Here is a 20417-nt window from a genome sequence, read left to right as displayed (position 1 = left end):
CAAGAGGGAACAAGGAATAAAATAATTACATCTAGTTAAAAGACAGGGAAGAAAAATACAGTTTGGGTCCAGTCTTTTAGAAACAAATATCTAGCATGTGTGTATGGCTAATAAGATCCAGTTATCCTATCAAGTTATCCTCGGTATTCCTGCTTCTTTTAACTAAGAACTTGCTTTGGTCTGAGCACCACTAATAGGAATTTTCTTCCAGCTCATATCAGAAAAAAAGCAAGAAATACTTCAAATACGCATGAGAACTATTTCAAGAAGGGTTTCTTTCTGGAGAACCAACCTTCTCCACACACTTACAGCCCAACTTACTGTGCAAAACCACGCCTGTGTAGAGCAGAAGGCTGCATCTCCTACTTCCTCGTTTCAAAGTCTGCTCCAGCAGTAAGAGCAGCTATGGAGGTGGGAGGAGAAACTCTGCCACAGGTAAGCCTTCCACCTCTGCAGGGTCAAAGTTTGACATTCAGCTCTTGTTGCTGGCAGGGAGTCATTAACTGGACCCACTTCTGTGTACGAAGGTGATCTCGGAGGTGGGAGCAGGAGCACAGTGACTCTTTCTAGACACGGCTGAGATCTGCCTCACTGACCTTAACTATCAAGTGGATGGAAAGCTTTGAAACGCTGCGAATGCACCATTTCCCTGCTACAGCCAAGGTCTTGCAGAGCTTCATGGCTCCCTCCTCAGCTTTCCATCATAACCAGTGTCCTGGAGAGAGCCCTGAGGCAGCACAGTGCCCAAGGAGCCCTGAATGCCTCAGCCTCCTGCTCATTTTCTGGTTCACTTGCTCTGTCCCTGACCTGTGCTTTCTTCCCTAAGCGTCAAATGCATCAATCTTTAAAAAGGACCAGTGCTAAGTGCCTCTTATTTTAGAATTCACCCGACTGTGCTCTCCTCCTCAGATCTTCTGAAGCACTGATCTTTGTATCGAAGGGCAAGAAAGGACTTTCATCTTTCTACACAAAGTGAAAGCAAGGGCAGTCGAAGCAGGAACCTCATCTGAACTGTTACAATTATGGCTATAAGGAACAAAGTTTTCTCCCTTCTGGCATTACGGGAAAATAGTTTTCACAGGAAAAAAAATTCTCATTCTCACTACAGGCTGATATTCATTGACATTCCCAGTACGAGCAGGCACATAGGGTTTGGAAGCTTCCATCACAGTTCTGCTTTCTGTTGTAACAGGATAAAAAACAAGATGAGGAAACACCAACCACAGAGTATCAGAACTGTTTCATGCACTTCCACCAGCAGTAGCAACATTGTCCACAGCCAACCCACTCCATCCAGTGCTGCAGCAGCTCAGGTCTATGCACTCCATCCCCTTATCTACACAAGCAGGAGCCGAACCATTACTGCAGTTGCACTTCCCCCCCAAAAAAATAACTGGTATCACACCACAGGGTAACATTCATGGGTTAGATCTACATCAAGTTCTAAAAACTCAGATTACAGAACCCAAACCTAAAGGACTGAGATCTATAAACAGTTTTTCCCATTAAGAAAAAGCTGAGTGCTTACCACATAGAAAAGACCAGCTCCCACTGTGTGGATGAAGATAAACTGATTATGCACGTGTACAGCCAGCATTATAGGGACAATGCACACTCCTAATTCTTAGAAGTTACACCACTTCGTCTAACAAACTGGCCATCCCACTCTTAAAGGAAAACTACTAATGCATCTTCCTCTGCATGTTTGTGTGTTCTCGTTTTACATTTCCCATCACACACTGCAGTCAACTGCAAGCTCGAGTTCATCGAAGCAAAACTCAGACTGGGGAAGGGCCACTGAAATAACTCAGAATATTTTTACTGTGAAACAAAAGGTCAAAGACTTCAGTATCTGCTATTAACATTCATACTGCAGTTTGACCCAGAGGATGAAAGCCACATGAGCTGGTTTGTCACAAACCCTAAGTCACAGTTTAAACAGTTTTTGTGCCTTTGAGTTCAGCCTAATTCTACTTTATTTTTTATTTATGCTCCTCACTACGAATATTCTCTTTGTCAGAAGGCATCAGACATGCCTACAGGAAATGTGACAGTGTCAGTTATCTATGTACTTATTATTGTAAATATTCCACCATATACCTGGATCCCCAGACACAAATCCATGTATTTAATCAATTCTGTAACGCCTGAATACATTTTACTTGATGTCAGACAGCAGCAGAAACAAAGGCATCTGAACATCTACAAAGACTAAGATATTAAGTGGTATTTTGCAAATGTATCACATCCCACTTACACCACCAATTGTTTTTCTTGGGCTACTTCAGTTGTTTTTTGCTTGTAAATGTAACTAAAATTGTTTTCTAGACAGATACCAGCAATCAGTGATTTAGGAATTACATTACCTGCTTCTGGATATCTTCACCATCAACATTTTGGATCTACCAAAACGCATGCCCTCCGATTTCTTTCACTCATTGAACAGTAAAACACATCACCAACACTCAAAAAAATAAAAATGTATACAACCTCCTCTACATTTTAAACTACAAACATCTTAGCCAGAGTATTTTTCCTCATCCACAGAATAAAACTGTTAAAAGTCAATCTACCTCATCAAATGCTTAGCTAACAACTTCTGTATCCAGTTCTTTCGTACGACTTCAGATTTACATTCAGTACTTCTTGTCAAGTTCCCAAACTTAAGCATCGTATACTTCAACAAATACACTTCACTTATACTAATATATAGACCTAATACAGACTATCAATTAAAATAATATGAAAAATGTTTGTACTCATGCTTTTCTTACAATAATTGATTGTATTGATTCTGAGCAAGCCTGAAATCTCTTGCATTAAATAGCAGGTAGACCTAGAGTGTAACAGTCCCTGCCAAGAAGAGCTTACTGACTAAAGAGTTACCTACAAATTAACAAGCAGGTTGCTTTAAGTCACATTTGGAGAAAGAGATTGAAACCATTGAAATTCAGTTTTTGGTTGAAGTTTTGCTGTAGGTTCAATTGTGTGTTTCCATTTTTTTTTTCTTGGATATTTAGATCAAGTCTACATATGCCAGTAAGATTAGCCTCATCAAGTGTTGGACACATTTGACTTTGGTTAAAGCAAATTTTCTATGCCTCCAACGTTGATTGGGGAGCCTAAATTCAAGTAAACTGGTGAAGTCTTGACCTTCAAAGAAAAACAGAGACAAATGTCCTCTGATCACTACAAACAATAAAACGGGAAGTAAACTATTACAAGAGCATGCTTTAAATCTTACATTTTAAACAGGAAGCTGCCCAACAGAAAAAAAAAAAGATCTAACTGCACAGGACTATCAAAGTTAAGCTGTAAAATTTCTCTAAACCTCTTAAAAAAAGAAAAGTTCGAACATCTACTTTGCTTTCCTTCAAATCAGAATTCTAGTTCAGCGTTGAGGCATATATCACAATGGATTTCCTGCCGAGACTCATTAAAATGGTAGCTCTTGATGAATAGAAGTATTCATCAGCTACAGAGACTTTATGATACACATTTCCAAGTTCAGCTTCCCTCCACATATATTGATTATTAGCTTGAGTTTGCTGAAATCACTCATCCATGTGGTTTTATTTACTACCCTCAGTAGGGTTCGTACACATGCATTAAGAGAAATTTAAACTTGTAGCCATGAAGACAAGAAGAATCCAAACGCTTTGTACAAAACTCCAGAGGTATAAGTTTCATAAAGAGGTCACAGAGTCAAACCACAGTGCGGAGAGTTATATTTCATTATTACTCTCTGCATCCAACAGCAATACATTTGTAGTACTTGTAAAAGAAATCACTTGCAGTAGACAAGTATGCTAGATCAATTTTACAGTTTCCCCTTTGCCATGTTTAAAAAGGACACGACTTCGCAGAGCTCGTTCCCGGTGTATCATACAATGGATTCAATCTCAGTTTCATTACTGGAAAACTGTGGACGTTACCATTTCTTTAGGCTTTCTTTAGACTGTTCCAAACACCAGCAGACTGAATGGCCATTACCACAGGGACTAAACGCATTATGCTGAATGAGACTGGGTTGGAGCCCAGTAAGAAGATGTTCGAGTGCTACAGTAGCGAGATGAATCTCAGCTTTGAGATTATTACCTCAAGTACTCGGAACAAGTTCTCGCAGCTGCTAAAAAGAAAAAAAAAAAAAAGCAAAGGGGATAAACCATAATTAAACACTGGCATGAAATTAAGATGAACTTGTAAACCAATGCATTTCATTTAGTTGGACAACACCCATTTGCATTAGCTTCCAGGGCAGGAGTTGCATTTGTTTTTTTGTCTCATCATACTCCACTTAAATCAGGTCGCTCATTTCCATATCTTTTTACGCTAGAAAACTCAATTAGAATCATGGTGCGCTTTAACTGAAAAGAAATTTAAGGTACAAGTTCACCAAGCCACCACTAAAAGCTAGAGCAATTGCCAGCAAAAACAATGCTGCTGTAGGCAATCCTACGCTATTATAGTTTTGTTCCAACCCACAAAAGACTTAACGTCAGGCACACAATTTCTCTACTTAACATGCAAACAGCTGTGCCTCAATTACTAAGAAAACAAAGACGAAAAAGATATTTATACATGAAATCAGAATGGATGTTAGAGGGCACTGGGTGCATTTTTCAATCAAACGAACAAAACCATCCACTCGGGATGGAAGTCCTGGACACCTTTTGGTAGATGTGAACCGACTCCAGGCCTCTAAAATACACTTTAGTCATCAGCGTGTTACCCAATAACCTGAGGTTACTAAGCAAGAAAGCAGATGTAGAACACAGGGGTGGGGGATAACACAACCTTAGCTTCGACTTCCCCTTTTGGTGAACGTTGTGTTAACCAGAAGGGTTCCTGTGCCTCCAGTGGGTCCGCTTACAACCTCCCCCCCTCCCAGCCACACCAATAGCTCAGCGATGTAAATCTGGGCAAGACAGCGGGCCTAGGGGTGGAAGCCAAAGATTCAGCCCATTTCCAAACCCTAAGGTACCAAGCAATTCCTTCCAACCGAAGAAAAAGCAGAACTCCAGCATCAGCTGGGAAATCACAACCTTTCTGACAGTGCCCTCTAAAAGCTTCTCAGCACCCTGGGGGCAACAGGACAAAACCTGAACCTTGGGGTATTGGCAGGCTACTTCCATCTCACGCAGCAACTCAAGTGCTTTTTCATGTAGTTCGTAGCAGCCATGTCAGTAAAGATACTCACCCTTGTACCCGCATGCAACTAATCCCTGAATTATTCATTATAACGTACATTTAGTACAGTATTTTTTAAGACCTGCCAAGGCAGTAGCAGTTCAAGTTCTCCAGACAGCTTGTTGCAGTACTAAATGTTAAGTCTCAGCATTTGTACTAGAAATATTTGCAGTGCCGAACACTGCTGTGAAAAATTCTAAGCACCTGTAGCATCTGACTCCTCTAGACATGGTTTTCAGCTCCAGAGCCAGTATTTGAGTCACTACCTGCTACACAGCTGAACGCACCTTCACCCTCTGACATTCTGCGTAACGCTCAGCAAAATAACGTGATGGACAACACAGATCACCTCAGCCTCCTAGGTGAGGGATTCTCATACTCTCTTCCCTACATTTTTGCCAGAAAAGTAACTGCAATCATTATATTATCACTCATTTATTACTGATTCGCTTAAATTCAGGTACAGTTCTCTCAATTTAATGGCCCCAAAATTTTGTAAAATGTTTCGATAACCATCTAGAGAAAATAATGGGGAGGAGAAAAAAATTAATATTATTCTTTCATCTTCTTTTAGGATGAAGATACCATCCTGGCTTTTTTTTCTTGTGGGAATAACCTGGGGAAAAAGAAGAAAACCCGGAACCATGGTAGAAATATCCTAATAACCTTTGCAAACAAAGTCCAATAAAAGGCCTTCAGTTTCTATACCCGTTCTTCTGGGACTGCCATAACACACCGATTCAGTCATCCTGTTTATCCAGAAACAGCCACGAGCTACCTGGCTAAGCAAACTTCGGGGTCGAAGTCTCGAGCCTCTAGAGCACTTCCAAAATCAGATCCTAACAACACAAATCAATCATCCAAGAGATGATGCCATATTACGAGAACCACCACAAACTTCACCAACTCGGTGCTGGTCATACTCACTTTGAGGTGCCAAGCCAGGAAACACGACAAGATCAGACCACCACCAGTTTTTGCAGCTAGGGTAAAGCTACTGCAGACATTGCCTGTCCACCTCCAGCAAGATAGCACACGCTGTCAATAAGCTCGACCAATAAAGCCATAAGGAAGGGGTGCACGTCAATTTAAACAGTCCCACCTGACATGGGGCGTCACGGCGTGATTTCACCCCGTTGTTATTTTTACAAGGTCAGGTGAGCAATTCAGTCTTTATGCGTTTACACCGTTTTGGTGTTTGTGATCAACAGCTTCAAAATCCCTTTGTGCTACGGAGCAGTTTCAGTAACGTTTATCAATTGCTCCCCTCCCCATTATAACTTCCAAGTTAACAAAAATATTTGCTTATCTCATTCCAGCTTCAGGAAGGAGAGCTACAGTTGCAGACAGTGCATCTGTGAGTCAATAAATATCCGCACCAGGGTTTGCCATTTTTACTGGAATGCCACGGATAAGTGAACTTAGCCACATTGTTACCTAGTGACTAATTTCAAAAGCATCTTTACACAAGCAGTAACTGATTAGGGCGCTGCTATTTTGGAGTTAAAACTTTACCATATCGAGGCTTCCGGACAGAAGATGTATACGAGAGTTAAGCACTTACAGTTTAACCTTTCCATCCGTGGCTGAATGGCCCCCCCATGCAAATTACCTTATATTTCTTTATAGCGCAGGGCAGAGGCACGGAAAGCAGAGCGGAGCAAAGTCCATCTACTACAATCTCTCTCCAAGGATGAAGCACAAGTTTTTCCTACGTATTGCTTAGCAGATTACTGGCTTTCGAGCAGAGCTTTTTGCTTAGAGAAATAAAATAAAATAAAAAGCTTGCGCTGCTGCAGAGGGATACAGAAGAAAAACGTGCAGGAGAGGAAGGTTGAGGGGTAGAAAGAGTGATGATAGGGAAAACAGAGAGGACAGGGGATGTAAGGAGGAAAAAGAAAGTGAGTTTAGCACTGAATGCACGGGGAGCTGCTGAAGCAACGCACTTTGCTTGCGGGCTATCCCCAGAGCACGGCGTCGCTCCACAGCCCCTCTCACCCCAAATTTTGCCAGGTGAAGCCCGGGGGGCAGCCCAGGGGGGCCTTGTGGGGCCGTCCCCACCTCGCAGCCGGGTCCTGTAGGGCGGCGGAGGAGGCGAGGGCCTGCGGGAGGCTGTGGCCGGGAAGCTCCGTCTCTGCAAGCTTCGTCTTGCCCTGTCACTCCCTCCCGAGCGAGGAAGAGGAAGAGGAGGGCTGGGGCCCTGACAGCTCCCCCCTTCTCCCCCTCTCCCTGCCCGTTACCTCACAGCCAGGGAGGGGAAAAACGCAGCGGGGGGGGGGGGGGGGGCGGCGGGGATGAGGAGAGGGGCACGAGGGGTGCCCGGGCGGACAAAGGGGGCACCGGGAGGGAAGGGGAAGGAGGAAAAGAAGCGAAGGGAAAGGAAAATAAGGCAAAGGAGCCCCCCCGTGCTTCACCTGAGGCAGGCGGAGTGCGGCAGGCGCCCGGCTGCTGTCGCGCTGCTGGCGCTGCCCGGCTGCTCCCTCAGGCTCAGCGGCACTGCCAGCCGCCCGCCCGGAGCCGCCCGCCCGCGCCCAGGCACCGCCCCCCGCCGCGCCCGCTGGCCAATCAGCCACCCGGTATCGGTTGAGTGACAGCGCTTCTGGCCAATCGGAGCCGCCCGCGGAGCCGTTGCGGGAGGGGATGGCGGCCGCGCGCCGCCGTGAGGCGGTAGCGGGGGCGCCGCCCTGAGGGGGGGGGGCTCGGCTCGGAACGGCCCAGCCCGGCTCGGCTCTGCCCTAGCCCTGCCCTACCCGGCTCCGCTGCTCCCTTCACCGCCTCCTTTCGGCTCCTTTCGGGCCGAGCCGTGCCAGGCCGGCCCCACAATGCCCCGCAGCGGCGCCGGGTTGGGCCCCGGCGGAAGCCGTGCCTCGCTGGCGCTGCCCTGTGCCCGCCCCTGAGGGAGGGGGGGGGGGGGACAGGGAATTGGTTGACACTGACAGAAAATCTGAGGTGAAATTGGCCAATATCGGCTAATAACGACGTTAAGAGCCAAGGGGGTTGTATTAAGAGAGATGGAGATGTTGGCAGAGTTGTCTTGAGGAAGCACCTTGTGTCCCAGCGAAGCGCTTCTGGCTCAGTTCGCTGAGGCAGTGTGGAAATGGCACCAGATGTGTGCATCTCGGGGCACAAAAGCTCTGAGAGCAGTGACAGATTTGTAGGGCCAGGTATCAGGCGTACAAAGGTGTCATTGTTAAAGGCAGAGGTGTAAATATAGGTGCACTAAGAGTTTAATTTGGCGCTGGGAAGGGAACGTACAGCATAGGTCCTCGCTGGTACATTGAGACAGAGGATGAAAGGCAGCTGGAACTGTGACAAGAGGCAGCCAAAGATACCTACACCATCAGATGCCTTCAGTGGGGACATCAGTCCCCATTCAAGTGTCCCGTAACTCCATCAAAAAGTGACAAACTTAAGGGTATTTACTGGCTGAAAGGCAAGGTTTTAAATTCTCCCATAAAAATGAGACAGAATGGGAATAGCAGAGATCACCACATATATCAAAAGGCCTTTAAGAAAAAAAAAAACGAGAAGCTGTGTCTTCAGCCAAGTGGCTAAGAAAGGTAAACAAAAGCAAGCAGTATCAAGTCTAAGGAAAGTTTTCGAAGGAGAAAAGTAGCAGAGCTCAGCAGGACAAGGAAATACAAAAGGCAAAAATTAACTGACAGCAGTAGTCATGTGGGAAGTAAAAGGTAATGACTGCGAGTATGAAATGGAGACACACTGACAAGGCTGTCGGTCATTTTTAGGGACTGCATGGTACAGGACATTTTAATTTTTCTTACTCTCCTCTGCCTCTCATACTTTCATATGTACTCTGCACTTCCCAAGACTTATGTCTAAGGTCAGGCTGTACCGTCTTCCTCAGGTTTGTCTTTCTCTCTTTGTTTTTCTTTAATAAAGAAATTTGAGAAGTTGGTTCCACTCCTGTTTAATCAATGGCAAAACTTCCCTGATGACTTCAGCAGTAAAGTATCAAAAATGAGCTCAAAGCAAAGATAGCTGCAGTTTTCTACCAACCTCTCCCTTACCAAAAAGTATCCCATCTCCTTTGAAAACTCTGCTTGTTTCCCTAATGCCCAGCTTTATAGGTGCATGGTAGTTGAGGCAAGTCAGATTTGAATTGTCTTTCTGTAGCTTGATTATTCTGAAAATAAGTGCAAAGGTTTTTTTGTGTTGGTCTGGTGGCAGGAAGTTACCCAGGAAAGGAGACACGCCTCAGAAAGAAAGAGATGAGTAAAAAAAGCTATCATATTAATTTTGTACATCCGTTACTTTCTACAAATTGGTATGATGTTTATTTGATCCTTCTGGTCGACTTCACTCATATTTTCCATCAATGCTTGCAAGAGCAAACTTGTAATGAATTGAATTCTGAAAACCAGCACCTCAACAGCAGCCAGATTTACAGGAGAAAGAAAACAAAACACCGAGCATCCAGAGATTACTCTTCAATTTGCCAGCCTTCACAACAGACCACACCAATGCTCACTTTGCTGAACTACGCTGTTAGGCTCTACGCTGGCCTAATCCAAGACAATTGGGCTTAAGCTTTTTGGCAAGCTGCAGTCCCTGGGAGAAGCCTGCACGAACCCTAAACATAGGCACTTTTCATTTCTGTATCTCACAAACAGGTAAGGTGGCTAAATTCGTGTTGACAAATCATTTCCAAATGCCTTGCGAGGCAGAAGAAATCTCTTCCAAAACAAGTTTCTTCCAGGCTGAAAGAAGAGTGACAGGAGACAAAAGGTGTTTACTTTATCAGAGAAGTCACATTGCTAAACGCTAACCACAGTGACTTCAGACAGAAACCGCACACATGCAGATCTGGAGAATGTCACAATCTGTTACTGCCAAGAAGCCTCGACTCTGCTTTTGCAGAAGCCTGAAACATCAGTAGTTTCTGTGCAGACTCATAATTGGAATTAATACAAAAAAAAAAAAAAGGCAGCTCTGGAGTCACTTCGATACACGCACCCAGCTATAAATGCAAATGAGAACTTACAAGGTTTTTGCACCCTGTAACAGAAGGAAATGGCTCTGTGGAGCAAAGGAGGAGAGAGCAACACATTTCTGTGGACTTCACCATTTACTGCCCATGTCCTCTGAACACAAAACTTGCCTGGAATTTAGGCACCATCTATTAGCATAGCTTCCTTTTCCCTTTGTGCCAATTCTTTCTTGTTTTGCTCCCATAACAAATGCCAAATCCAAACTGTGACGGCACAGAAGGTGGAAAACCATGAACTTCAGATGTGGAAGGAGTGAAAGCAAATGGTGTTACCACCAGAGGATCAGAGTTTACATATTTAAACCCAAGTTCTAGCTGTGTTCATCCAAATTATAACAGGAGCAGCTGATGTAAAAGAGCTGGGACCACACTAAGGCAAACACAGCCCAGTAACCTGCCTCAGAAGCAGCAAGTAGCAGATGTTAGGAAGAATATAAGGCCTTTCCTTACAGAGAGAAGCATTTCACAGCTTCATTGCCTTGTTTTTGTGCATCAGGGTGCGATTCTGTAATGCTCTTCATCAGCAAAACTGGCTTGAGATGTCATCTCTTCTCCCCCTAGCCGCTTCGTCCTAGTGCTATGTCACAGCCGCCGCTGCCCCAGTGGTGCTGATGCAGGCGTTTCAAAACCAATACTGTAAACTGGATCACTGGAGTTAAAAAAGAAGGTTAAGAAGAAAAAAGCAGCTCGCTGATCTAGTTTATAGGCCCGCAGAGAGACAGAGGCATCAGCACAACTGCAGAGATTGAACTGAGGGACTGCAACGGGGGTCTTTCATGCTCACTTTGCTGATGGAGAAAATAGGAGGGACCCATACCTGCACCCCAAAGCTGGGAGGAGGGCAGGAGCAGCACCTGGCACGCTGTAGCATTTAAGACAGTTCTTCTCCCCCTTTCCATCTCTCCCCAACCAGCCACCCACCCACGCAGTCCTGTGCAAACAGCCTGCTGAACTCCTGCTTCGTTGTGGTTCTTGCTTCAGCAAAAGAGGAACACGATTTTACTTTCTTCACACATTAATGACAAGAGCTGCAGCTGGAAAACAAAACATTTGCACACGACATCTCTGCTCAGTTGGGGTACGACTCAGAGGCAGAAATCTCTACCCATCAGTTAGGTAGCACAGTAAGCAAATTTACTTTGTGCTAGAGACCCCTCCCTGCAATACAAAGGGAGTGACACCACGTTGTAAAAGTATGTACGTATCCCAGTTGGATAAGCAGGTTGTCAAACAGCTGTGCTGGGACTGAAGTCATGGGACGTGTCCCCAGAAACACACCTAAATGAAAACTGAGGTCTCGGGCAGAGGAAAGCTCTCCTTGGAGCTTGTGAGTTCCTCCAAGCCCCGGGATGGGAGCGCAGCTCCATTATGCATGGTTGCAGACACCGCATTCCTGATCTGACATACCAAGAACAATGGCCCAGAGCTCTTTACCTCCAAGGAATTCAAATATAATCTTCGCTGCCATCTAAACGCGAGCACAGCGCTAAGCAACACGCATTTTTCAGTTCGGTATCTCCACTTCCTAACCTCGTTTCCTCTAGCCCTGCTCTCTTGCTGCTAGCTATTTTCTAGCCAGCTGTAAATGCTGAGAAAGCTGGCATCCAGCACGACTATAAAAAAAAAAAAAAAAAAAGGATTTTTACACCAGGAATACAAGCTATCCAGCAAAAGTATCCTCGCCCCCAAACCAACTTTTGGGACCTGAGTTTTCAGCCTTGGGTCTATCCCAGCTTATCCAAAATTCCTGCAGAGCACGTCCTGTTACCTGCCTTAAATGAGCACGGCAATTTCTCGCTGTGGAAAACAAACTGGGCATTTTTCACACAACCCGTTGTGGTTTAGCCCCTTTAGTGATAATTCCACCGGTTCGTGGCACGTAATTTTGGGCACGTCTCTCCTGGCCTCACAGCTCCGTGGTTCAGCAGTCGCTAAGGGTCCTTTATTACCATCTCAAATACCTCCTTGTCCTTCTCCCTTTCTCAGGGGGGGTAAGAAATGCTTCAGATTCCTGAGTTCAGAAGGGCTTGGGGGCATTCTCTTAACTCAGCAGAGGATAAGCTGAAAGGGGAATAAACATCCCTGTCGCCCTGCAGCCGTCCTATGCTTGTGACACTCAGGTAGCAAATATACTTGCCAGGCGTGGAGCAGATGATATTGACAAAGGGAAAATACTTGCAAGAGATTGCCAAAGCCATCTAAACGCTGCTTTCCTGCTTAGGTGGGGCTGTGGAGAGCTTTACACCGTCTTTGCTTCTCTTTTCCTTCCTAGGTCTCAGGCTGGGCCCAATTTTCACAGATCCAAGAACCGAGTAGCAAGGTGATGTTGCCATTCGGAAAACAGGACCTAGTTCAGAGAATCCACCAAGGTGAATGGTGTTTTTTTACTTCACGAAACTCACATTGTTTAAAGCACATTTCAGCATCTGTCACCTCGAAGAGACCTCTGAACAAAAAGCATCTAGCTGGATGTTGGCTTCCCTCTTCCTCTCCCCAAGCATCTTCTTCCTCCAGCAGGAATTGAGTCTCCCTTCTTTCCTCCCTGCAAAACATGAGAGCGCCTCGCCTCGCTTTCCGCCTGCCGCCTTCCCTGAGGTTACTACGTGAGCTTTTGCTAATGGTGCCTCTCAGCTTACCTCACATTTGCTGTTTGGTTTTGGGTTCAGCCTGCAATAGTAATCAAGGCCAATATTTGCTCACATGAAGTGGCTCTGTGGTTCTCATTCCAGGGAGCTGGCCGAGGCCAAAGCGAAACTAGCTCGAAATATTCTAGTATGCCCAAGAGATGCTCGGAACAAGGGATTTTTCCAGCGCTGTAGAAAGTCATCCAGATTCTCACTGCAGCTTTGTTGTGGGAACTGCAGGGGAACTAACTACTTTATAGCCTGCCACAATTAAAGACACTGCTTTTGCCTGCCAGAAACCAAAGTCAGTCCGGTCAAAGCCTAGCTGTGAGCCCATTCTGCTGGGCGAGAGCTCTGCAGCTAGAAGGAAGACTTGACGTGAAGTCTTGCAAGCATTCACCCTCTCCTGCGAGCCTGAAGCCCACATTTTTCTGATAAGAGGAGGCTACATCCTTTGTGCATGCAAGTCAGCGGCAGGTCTTATAAACACACCCACAGATTCTCAGTGTAACATATTGCAAGCTCCGTGCGGCTGGAGCCAGCGCGTGCTTTGCTCAACAACCCCCCTTTCATTTCTGCCAAGATTCCCTCCCACATTTGGGACTTTTTTTTTTTTTTTTCCCCTAGTCCCTTGAGAGCCTCCTCAAATCTCCCAGCTTCTCCGGCCTCCCACTGCCAGCATGGACCGTTCTGTATGGTTTTGCCAGCTCGCACAGCCTTTGGAAACATATGGGGCAGCGCAGGAAGCTGGGTGCATCGCCCTGGTTTTCAGCCCCATAGTTCGGGTTGGACAGATGGAACAGAAGAGCAAACTGCCAGTACTGGCACAGAAGGCAGAAAATGAGCCCTGGGGACTTCCTGAGGCATTATCTTTGTAGGATGTGGGAAAATACTGAGATACGGGAGGTGTCATCAAGGTGGGAAATGACTTTTTAGGCAAGGTGTATGCAAGAGCCTCGTGTAACGCAGCCATCTTCTTTCCCGTTCATCAGAGCATCATTTCCTGGGATTATTCTGCAACAAAGAAAAAAATTCATGGGGCACCCTGTGTTTGTGTGACAAATTCCTGTCAAAAATCAATACCTCACTGCAGAGCAGCAGGCTGCTGGGCTGTCAGACCTCAGGCTAGCACCTGCTCTGCTGTATTTCTCAGCTATCGAGGGGCAAAAAAAGTGTTAGAGGAACCAAACCCACAGAACAGAGATGTTTTTTTTTGGGGGGGTGTGAAATCTCCCTGGGGGAGGCAGCAGCTTTTGTTAGGCTAGGACGGAAGGAGTCCTGCAGGCACTGATGCCTTAAGCACCGAGGGATGTAAAAAGGGGTTCACGGAGAGAATATTTGGACTTGGAGTTAGAGACCCAAGCACGATACAGATCTAAAGCACAAAATAAGATAGCTCTCCTGTCTTTAACTTAGGATACATGCTGTCCACTCCCTCCTTGTACTTTTCATTCACACACAAAGCAGAAGCATCCTTGCTGTTACTGCCGCACTGAGCTCTAAGCACACACCTGTACACGCACTTGTGGCCGGCAGCGAGACAGCACAGAGGCCTGTAACTCTTTGACTCCTTATAGAGGAATGTACGTGTAGAAAAGGCTTTTGAATTTTCATAAGCCGACCCTTAGATGTGGGATAGCGCAACACAAAAAGATGAAAACAAGATGCTCACCCGATGATTCAGCTTCCCTGCAAAGCTTCTTCTCGCAGCCATCGTAACCCTGAAAATAATCACCCCAGCCCCTTTTTCCTGTGGGTTAAAAACACACCAGCCATGAGGATCATAATGATAAGTTTTCTGTTGTTATTCAGAAACCATGAGAAGGGGTTTTGCATTACATGAAGAGCAAATGCATACAGGAAAAGAAGGTATGCGTATTATTGTTATTATTTTTGTTACTCAAGGAATGCTAAATCAGGTTTGGCTTTGCTAGGGGACATAGCAGCTGTCTCCGAGCTCTTTTTATTTTGATCTCTCTTGTACCTTAATTGGAAAAGCAGGGTGTGGAGCCTCCAACAAAGGCTCCCCTTTGTAGTGTGTTAATTAGGCACAGGAGTTAACAAAACCCCTCGGTTATAAACAATTACCTTTCCCCAGGCTTACTTTCATTTTCATGCCACCACGTTTTTACTAATTTTCTATTAGTTTTCCAGAGTGGACAAAAGTAATTTCTAAAATTAGTCCACTAATTATCGAGGAGGGGGAAAAAAAAAATCCCAAGCAGGAAAATATGTAAAGCAGGAGGGAAGACAACAAAAAAAGTGTAATTAGGAGCACTTAAAGATGCCTTATTTGTGCTTCTTCAGGATACAAGGTCTCTTTGGGTCACTGTAAAATCTCCTTTAAAACTGAAAATCAAGACTGTGGTCCCCTGGAGGTGACTGTGGGTGGAAATGCTGAGGGCAGGGAAGAATCAGGAGTGGGCTCCTGTGTCCTGAAGTGGGTGCTACCCTCACCCCAGGGAGCAGGCAGGGCTCCTCCTGTCCCTCTGCAGCGATTCCATTTGCAAAGCAGTTTGCCTGGAGCAGGGCCCCACCTGGCCTTCAGGCCATCTTTTTGTGTGTCCTGGCTGCTGGTGCACAGGACACACAAACGCTGATGGTTTTACGCCCTGCGATGGCACAAAGCTTCGCACTGCTGCTCCCTGAGCTTGTTTTCTGTCGAGCTTCTGGAGAAAGGTGGAGTGGGGCACTTTAACCCAGAGAGCTGGGAGAAGCACGTTATGATTCAGAAGCCGGGTGAAGTCAGTGTCTCCACCTGCGATAGCGCCATTTCCTCCACTTTTTCATCACAGAGGGCACCCACGTACATCAGCACAGGTGAGACATCCCCTTTCTCACTGCCCTCCAGCAGCACACATTGCTTCTCAGCCCCCGTGCCTTTCCCCAGAGAGCTTTCGAGCCCAAACGGAGTGGGCAAACTCCATGTGAGAGGGCAATCAGAAGCGAAGAAAGGCTGAGCATGGCCCCAGTGCCCCCAGCAGGTCCCAGGAGGGATCTGGGGACAGGATCCTGCTCCTGCTGACCAGGCAGGTCGAGGAAGCCAGGGTCCCATGGCAGCACGCAGCCGCTTCACGTACGATGGAAAATGTTTGAACGGCTGTAGCTGGGGCCCACAGGAAACTTTTGGGAAGTGTGTGCTGGGTCTAAGACAGGAACCAAGAGAGTCAGGGTTTAAAATATGCACCGACAATGAATTGCCTCATTACTTAGAGAAAAATCGAGAAGGGGGGGGAAGGAGCAAAACTCAACCGCACGCGGAAACAGGCGGATAATTGCCTGATGGATCCACCACGTCTCCTGACTGCTGCTCTGGGGCTTTGCTGCTGTTCAAGCCCATGGTGTCTTCTTCATCACAGCAAGTTTTTCCATCCAGGAGACAGCAGGGTCTCCTCTGCAGTTGGGTGCATTTGACCCCATCTCAGAAAGGCCAATATGCCCTCAGAAGATCATTTTTTTTAAGGGGAAACGGTGGGGGAAGGTGGCCATTTGAAGGCTCACCCCACAGTCTCCCCCTTTGGGCACCCTCTCCTGCAGGATGGAGACCTACCAGGCTCTCCCACCCCGCAAAAGCAGCAAAAAATAAAAGGTGGTCGGAGACGTGAACCTCCTCCTGAAGCACTACATAAAGCAAACGAAGACACCTCAGAGCTGAGGCCCCATAAATTTGGAGCTCCCTGAGGCGAGGCCTCCGGGGTGGGAGCCCCGAGGCTGAGCTAGGCTGGCAGCGAGATCCTGCCTGGGGAGGGAGCCCGGAGCGGGGCAGGTAACGCTCACGCAGCTTTTTATGGCTTTTGGGTTTATTACATTTCTTTTTTTTTTTTTTTTTTTCCTTCCTGGCCTCGGTGACAACCGCAGCCTTATAAGGGCAGGAGCGCAGCGTTGGAGGCTGAGAGGAGGTGGGGCCTCCCAGGGCTGGAGGCTGCCCGGCCCTGACCTCCTTCCTGGGAAAAACCCTGGGAACCCTCCCTTGGCCCAGCTGCTGAAGCAGGAGAAAACTGCACGACCACCCCTTTCCTCTTCCCTTTCTCCCCCGCACCTCCCGGAGGAGCTGCGGCAAAGCCTCCGCTCGCTGCTTTTTGGGGATCTGGGGAGCCATGGGTCGCGGGGTCCCCCGCATCCGACATGGGAACCCTATTCCCATCTGGTTGGGGTAGTTCTGAGAACCGGAATTTAAAAATAATAAAAAAAAAAAAAGAAAGGAAAAACAAACGATCTTCCCTCACTGCTGCTGGTGAGTGTGTGAAAAGCCACAGCTGGCCGGGCTGCTGCGGGATGTCTGCTGCAGACCCCACGGCTCCGTACGTGTTTTGGGATCCCCCCGAGATCTCCGGCCGGCTGCGGGCATTGGGTTCCTACACGTATCGACCCGGGCTGATCCATCCAGCTCCGCCAACTGGTTACGAAGAAGGCCGAACACAAACACGCTAAAAATGTCACTGTCATCAGATAAGGTCGCTATGCACACAGCATTCCTGACACGGGTTCATTACACCGAGGACGTGGAAAGATAAATCCACCAGATCATACGCGGGTGGCGGCTGGCATGGGGAGGGGGCACGGGGAGCCGTAACTCTGCTTTTGGGCTTGCTGCCAGCCTGGGGGGCATCACCCCAGCGTGACTCAGTGTCTCTCAGCGGGGGAAAAAAGAGGGATGTCACGGCACCCACCTCCTCCTGCGAGCACTGACGTGTTTCAGGAAGGAGCGGCAGAAGGGGAGGCCGGGGATGAGTGTGCTTGTGAGCCTCAACAGAGATCTTTACCAAACACGATCATATTTATCACTCCAGGAGGCAGATATCTCTATTTTGTAGGAAAGGAAGCAGGCACTGGGAGCTTCCTCTGTGATGCATTTGTAACCGTGTTCAAGCCCCAGCAGCACGGGGCCGAGCACACGAGGTGCTCACCTTTTTTGTCAGATGTCCAGGTGAACACAGAAGTACACGAGCCGCCAGATCTAACAACCTTCCCTGCCATGCAATGAGTTTTTATAGCTCTCAAGCCACATATTTTAAGAGCTGAGGGGGGCAGGAGCTGTGGCTGGGTCACCAGTGGGAGACCCGTGGGATCATGCTCCCTTTCCTGAGCTTGCCACCACATCCACTCTTTAACTGCTTACAGGCTGTGTCTGGCTCAAGAAAGAGAGGTTGTGGGGCCTTTCCCTTGGGATGAGTGATTCGGATTAGGTCAGCCAACGAGGGAACATCCTGTTCCTTCTCAGCCTTGGGACGGTCAGGGTTGTGGTTTGAGGACTGCGCAAACCAGCCCGAGTCTGGGCAGCCCCCAGAGGAAGAAGCCCCCAGCCTCCTCTTCCCCTCCCTCCTCCGACCTTCACACTCCCACTGCCAGCCCCAGATCTCACAGTCTGATCCAGCTGGAAAACAGCCTGAACCGAAACCAAGAGCTGTGTCTCCAGCTCGACCATTTCCTCGGTGTGGCTGACTGCCTGGGTGCTAGAGAGGCTCTGGAAACGCACGGTCATGGGGAGGACTTTCTGGTGACACACCAAACACAGGCTGGTTAGAAACAAGGAGGGAATCACAGCCCTGGGAGGGCAGAAAGCCTCCTTTCCAGGGATACCCATGGATTATTTTACTCCAACTGCACGTGGGGGTTGTTACGGCATCCCAGATGCAAGTGGTTGTGACCAGTATCTGAATTACACATCACCCATTGCCAAATGTATAGGGTTAGCAACCTCGGGGCATCACTCAGTGGAGAAGGTCATTTTGGAGGTCTCCAGCTCACTCAGGGCCATATCCAGCTATGTTTTGGAAACCTCTGAGGGTGGCAAACCCATGATCTGTTGTTGCCTCTTGTCCTTTCGCCGAGCACCTGCCCTGCAGGTGTTGGCGTGTGCATTCACCCTACCAGCGTGTGTGCATGTACAGTGAGCATCCCTGCCTCCACCTACCACGTTAATATCATCTCAAAGGTTCAGTTCATAAAAATGGGTGCAAATTCACTCAAGGAGAGGGAGCTGTGGCAATTCCTGCAAGCAGTTTTAGTGCATGTATGCTGTGTGTGTGTACCCAGGGATGTCTGGGCACCGTCCTCCTCCTCCTCCAGCAGCTCAGCACCTCGGCAGTCGCAGATCTCCCTCTCCACTGTTATCGGAGAAGATGTTTACAGCCAGGTCTAGATCTGGTCAGGTAGCTTCTCGATTACTCACCTCTCAGCTATTGCTCTGCTCCGGTGGCTGTGAAGCTGAGGGAGACAGGCTGTACCAGGCGGCAGCGAGGGCTGGAAGACAACAGAAATCAGGTTCTGCTCCGGCGATGTTGCCGGAGGGCAGTGCATCACCGCTCTGATGTCATATCTGTGAGGCACGGCCTGCAGAGCGTTAAAAAAAAAAGAACACCCATTGCTCAGCGGGCCAGAAGTGATTGAAAAGGAGGCAAGCCAAAAAGGAGACCTCAAAACTTCAACCTGCTTGCTGGCTTGGGGACAGCGGTAGGTGAAATGACGTACAGCTGCTACTCAGCGGTGTCTGAGGTGATAACACCCAAAAAGCCGAGGCCATGGCTGAGGGGAGGCAGGGACAGGGCACCTCTGCACCCTGACCACCTTCCAGAGCCAAAATCCCCATGAGGAGGGGGCTCTGCACTGCCGTGTGGACAGGACCTGAGGCCATGCAGGCCATGCTCTTGCTGGTGCCATGGAGATGGGACGGGCAGGGCAGGGCTCGGCCTGGACTGGAGGCTGCCCTGTCCTACAGGAGGCTGTGGCCCAAAGAGAAAGTCTGAGCGTGCTGGGTCTCAGCATGGGTGAGGTGCTCAGGAGATTATGACAGAAATGCAATAAAACAGGTTTTCACTGACAGCCAAGGCCAGGAATCACCGCCTGCCTGTCAGTGTTGCTCGGCTTTCTTTTAATCTGAGACGACTCGAGGGCTGCCTGAGGTGCCACGAGCGAAAGGAGGTCGGGTCAGGTTTGGAAAGCGAAGCTCGTTCCAGGGATCAGCCACTCCTGCTGCCTCCCTTTGCTCAATCCCAAAGTGAGGCAGGGAGGTAAAATTCAGGCTCGGCTCAGCCTCGCCCAGCAGTCCCACCTCTGGACCTACTGGGCCCGGTGAGGACCGGCTGTGAAGCTGCGCCTGGTAGAGGCCTGACCCGTCCTGCACCACTATCGCTGCTGGACAGGGGTTGGGATCAATCAGAGAGTGGTTTGGGTCGGAAGGGATCTTTAAGATCATCTAATTCCAACCCCCTGCCATGTGCAGGGACACCTCCCACCAGCCCAGGCTGCCCAAAGCCCCATCCAGCCTGGCCTTGAGCACCTCCAGGGATGGGGCACCCACAGCTTCTCTGGGCAGCCTGTGCCAGTGCCTCACCACCCTCAGAGTAAAGAATTTCCTCCTAATATCTAACCTAAACCTACTTTCTTTTAGTATTAAAGCCATTCCCCTTCTCCTATCACTACACCGCCTGACAGAGTCCCTCCCCAGCTTTCCTGCAGCCCCCCTTTAGGTACCACAAGGCCACCATAAGGTCTCCCCAGATCCTTCTCTTCCTAGAGGACCCAGCGTATGTGTGCAGACACCATAATCCGCGGGACTTTGTCCTCAGCCCATCCCTCCCAGCTCCGCCACCCAG

The 20417-nt window shown here is 48.0% G+C and overlaps 1 protein-coding gene across 5 annotated transcripts in view; it reads right to left on the bottom strand.

The window, feature by feature from the left end:
- The window catches only part of MYH9 (myosin heavy chain 9), a 68225-nt gene extending 60165 nt beyond the window's left edge, over window positions 1–8060 (bottom strand). The window contains exons 1-2 of one of the 5 annotated variants that reach the window (XM_072037987.1): window positions 7605–7683; window positions 6803–6947 (exon numbers count right to left, since the gene is read on the bottom strand). The gene's annotated coding sequence lies outside the window, so the exon portion shown is untranslated. Of the gene's footprint in view, window positions 1–6117; window positions 6560–6802; window positions 6948–7188; window positions 7344–7604; window positions 7762–7940 lie in introns of those variants that run through there. The other 4 variants (XM_072037976.1, XM_027450088.3, XM_072037992.1 and 1 more) reach the window with 4 other exon arrangements.
- Window positions 8061–20417: the final 12357 nt, after the last annotated feature.

The sequence above is a fragment of the Anas platyrhynchos genome, chromosome 1 (genome assembly GCF_047663525.1).
Source record: "Anas platyrhynchos isolate ZD024472 breed Pekin duck chromosome 1, IASCAAS_PekinDuck_T2T, whole genome shotgun sequence".
Lineage (NCBI taxonomy): Eukaryota > Metazoa > Chordata > Aves > Anseriformes > Anatidae > Anas > Anas platyrhynchos.
Note: the sequence above shows the minus strand (reverse complement) of the source record. Positions and strands in the feature narration are given on the sequence as shown.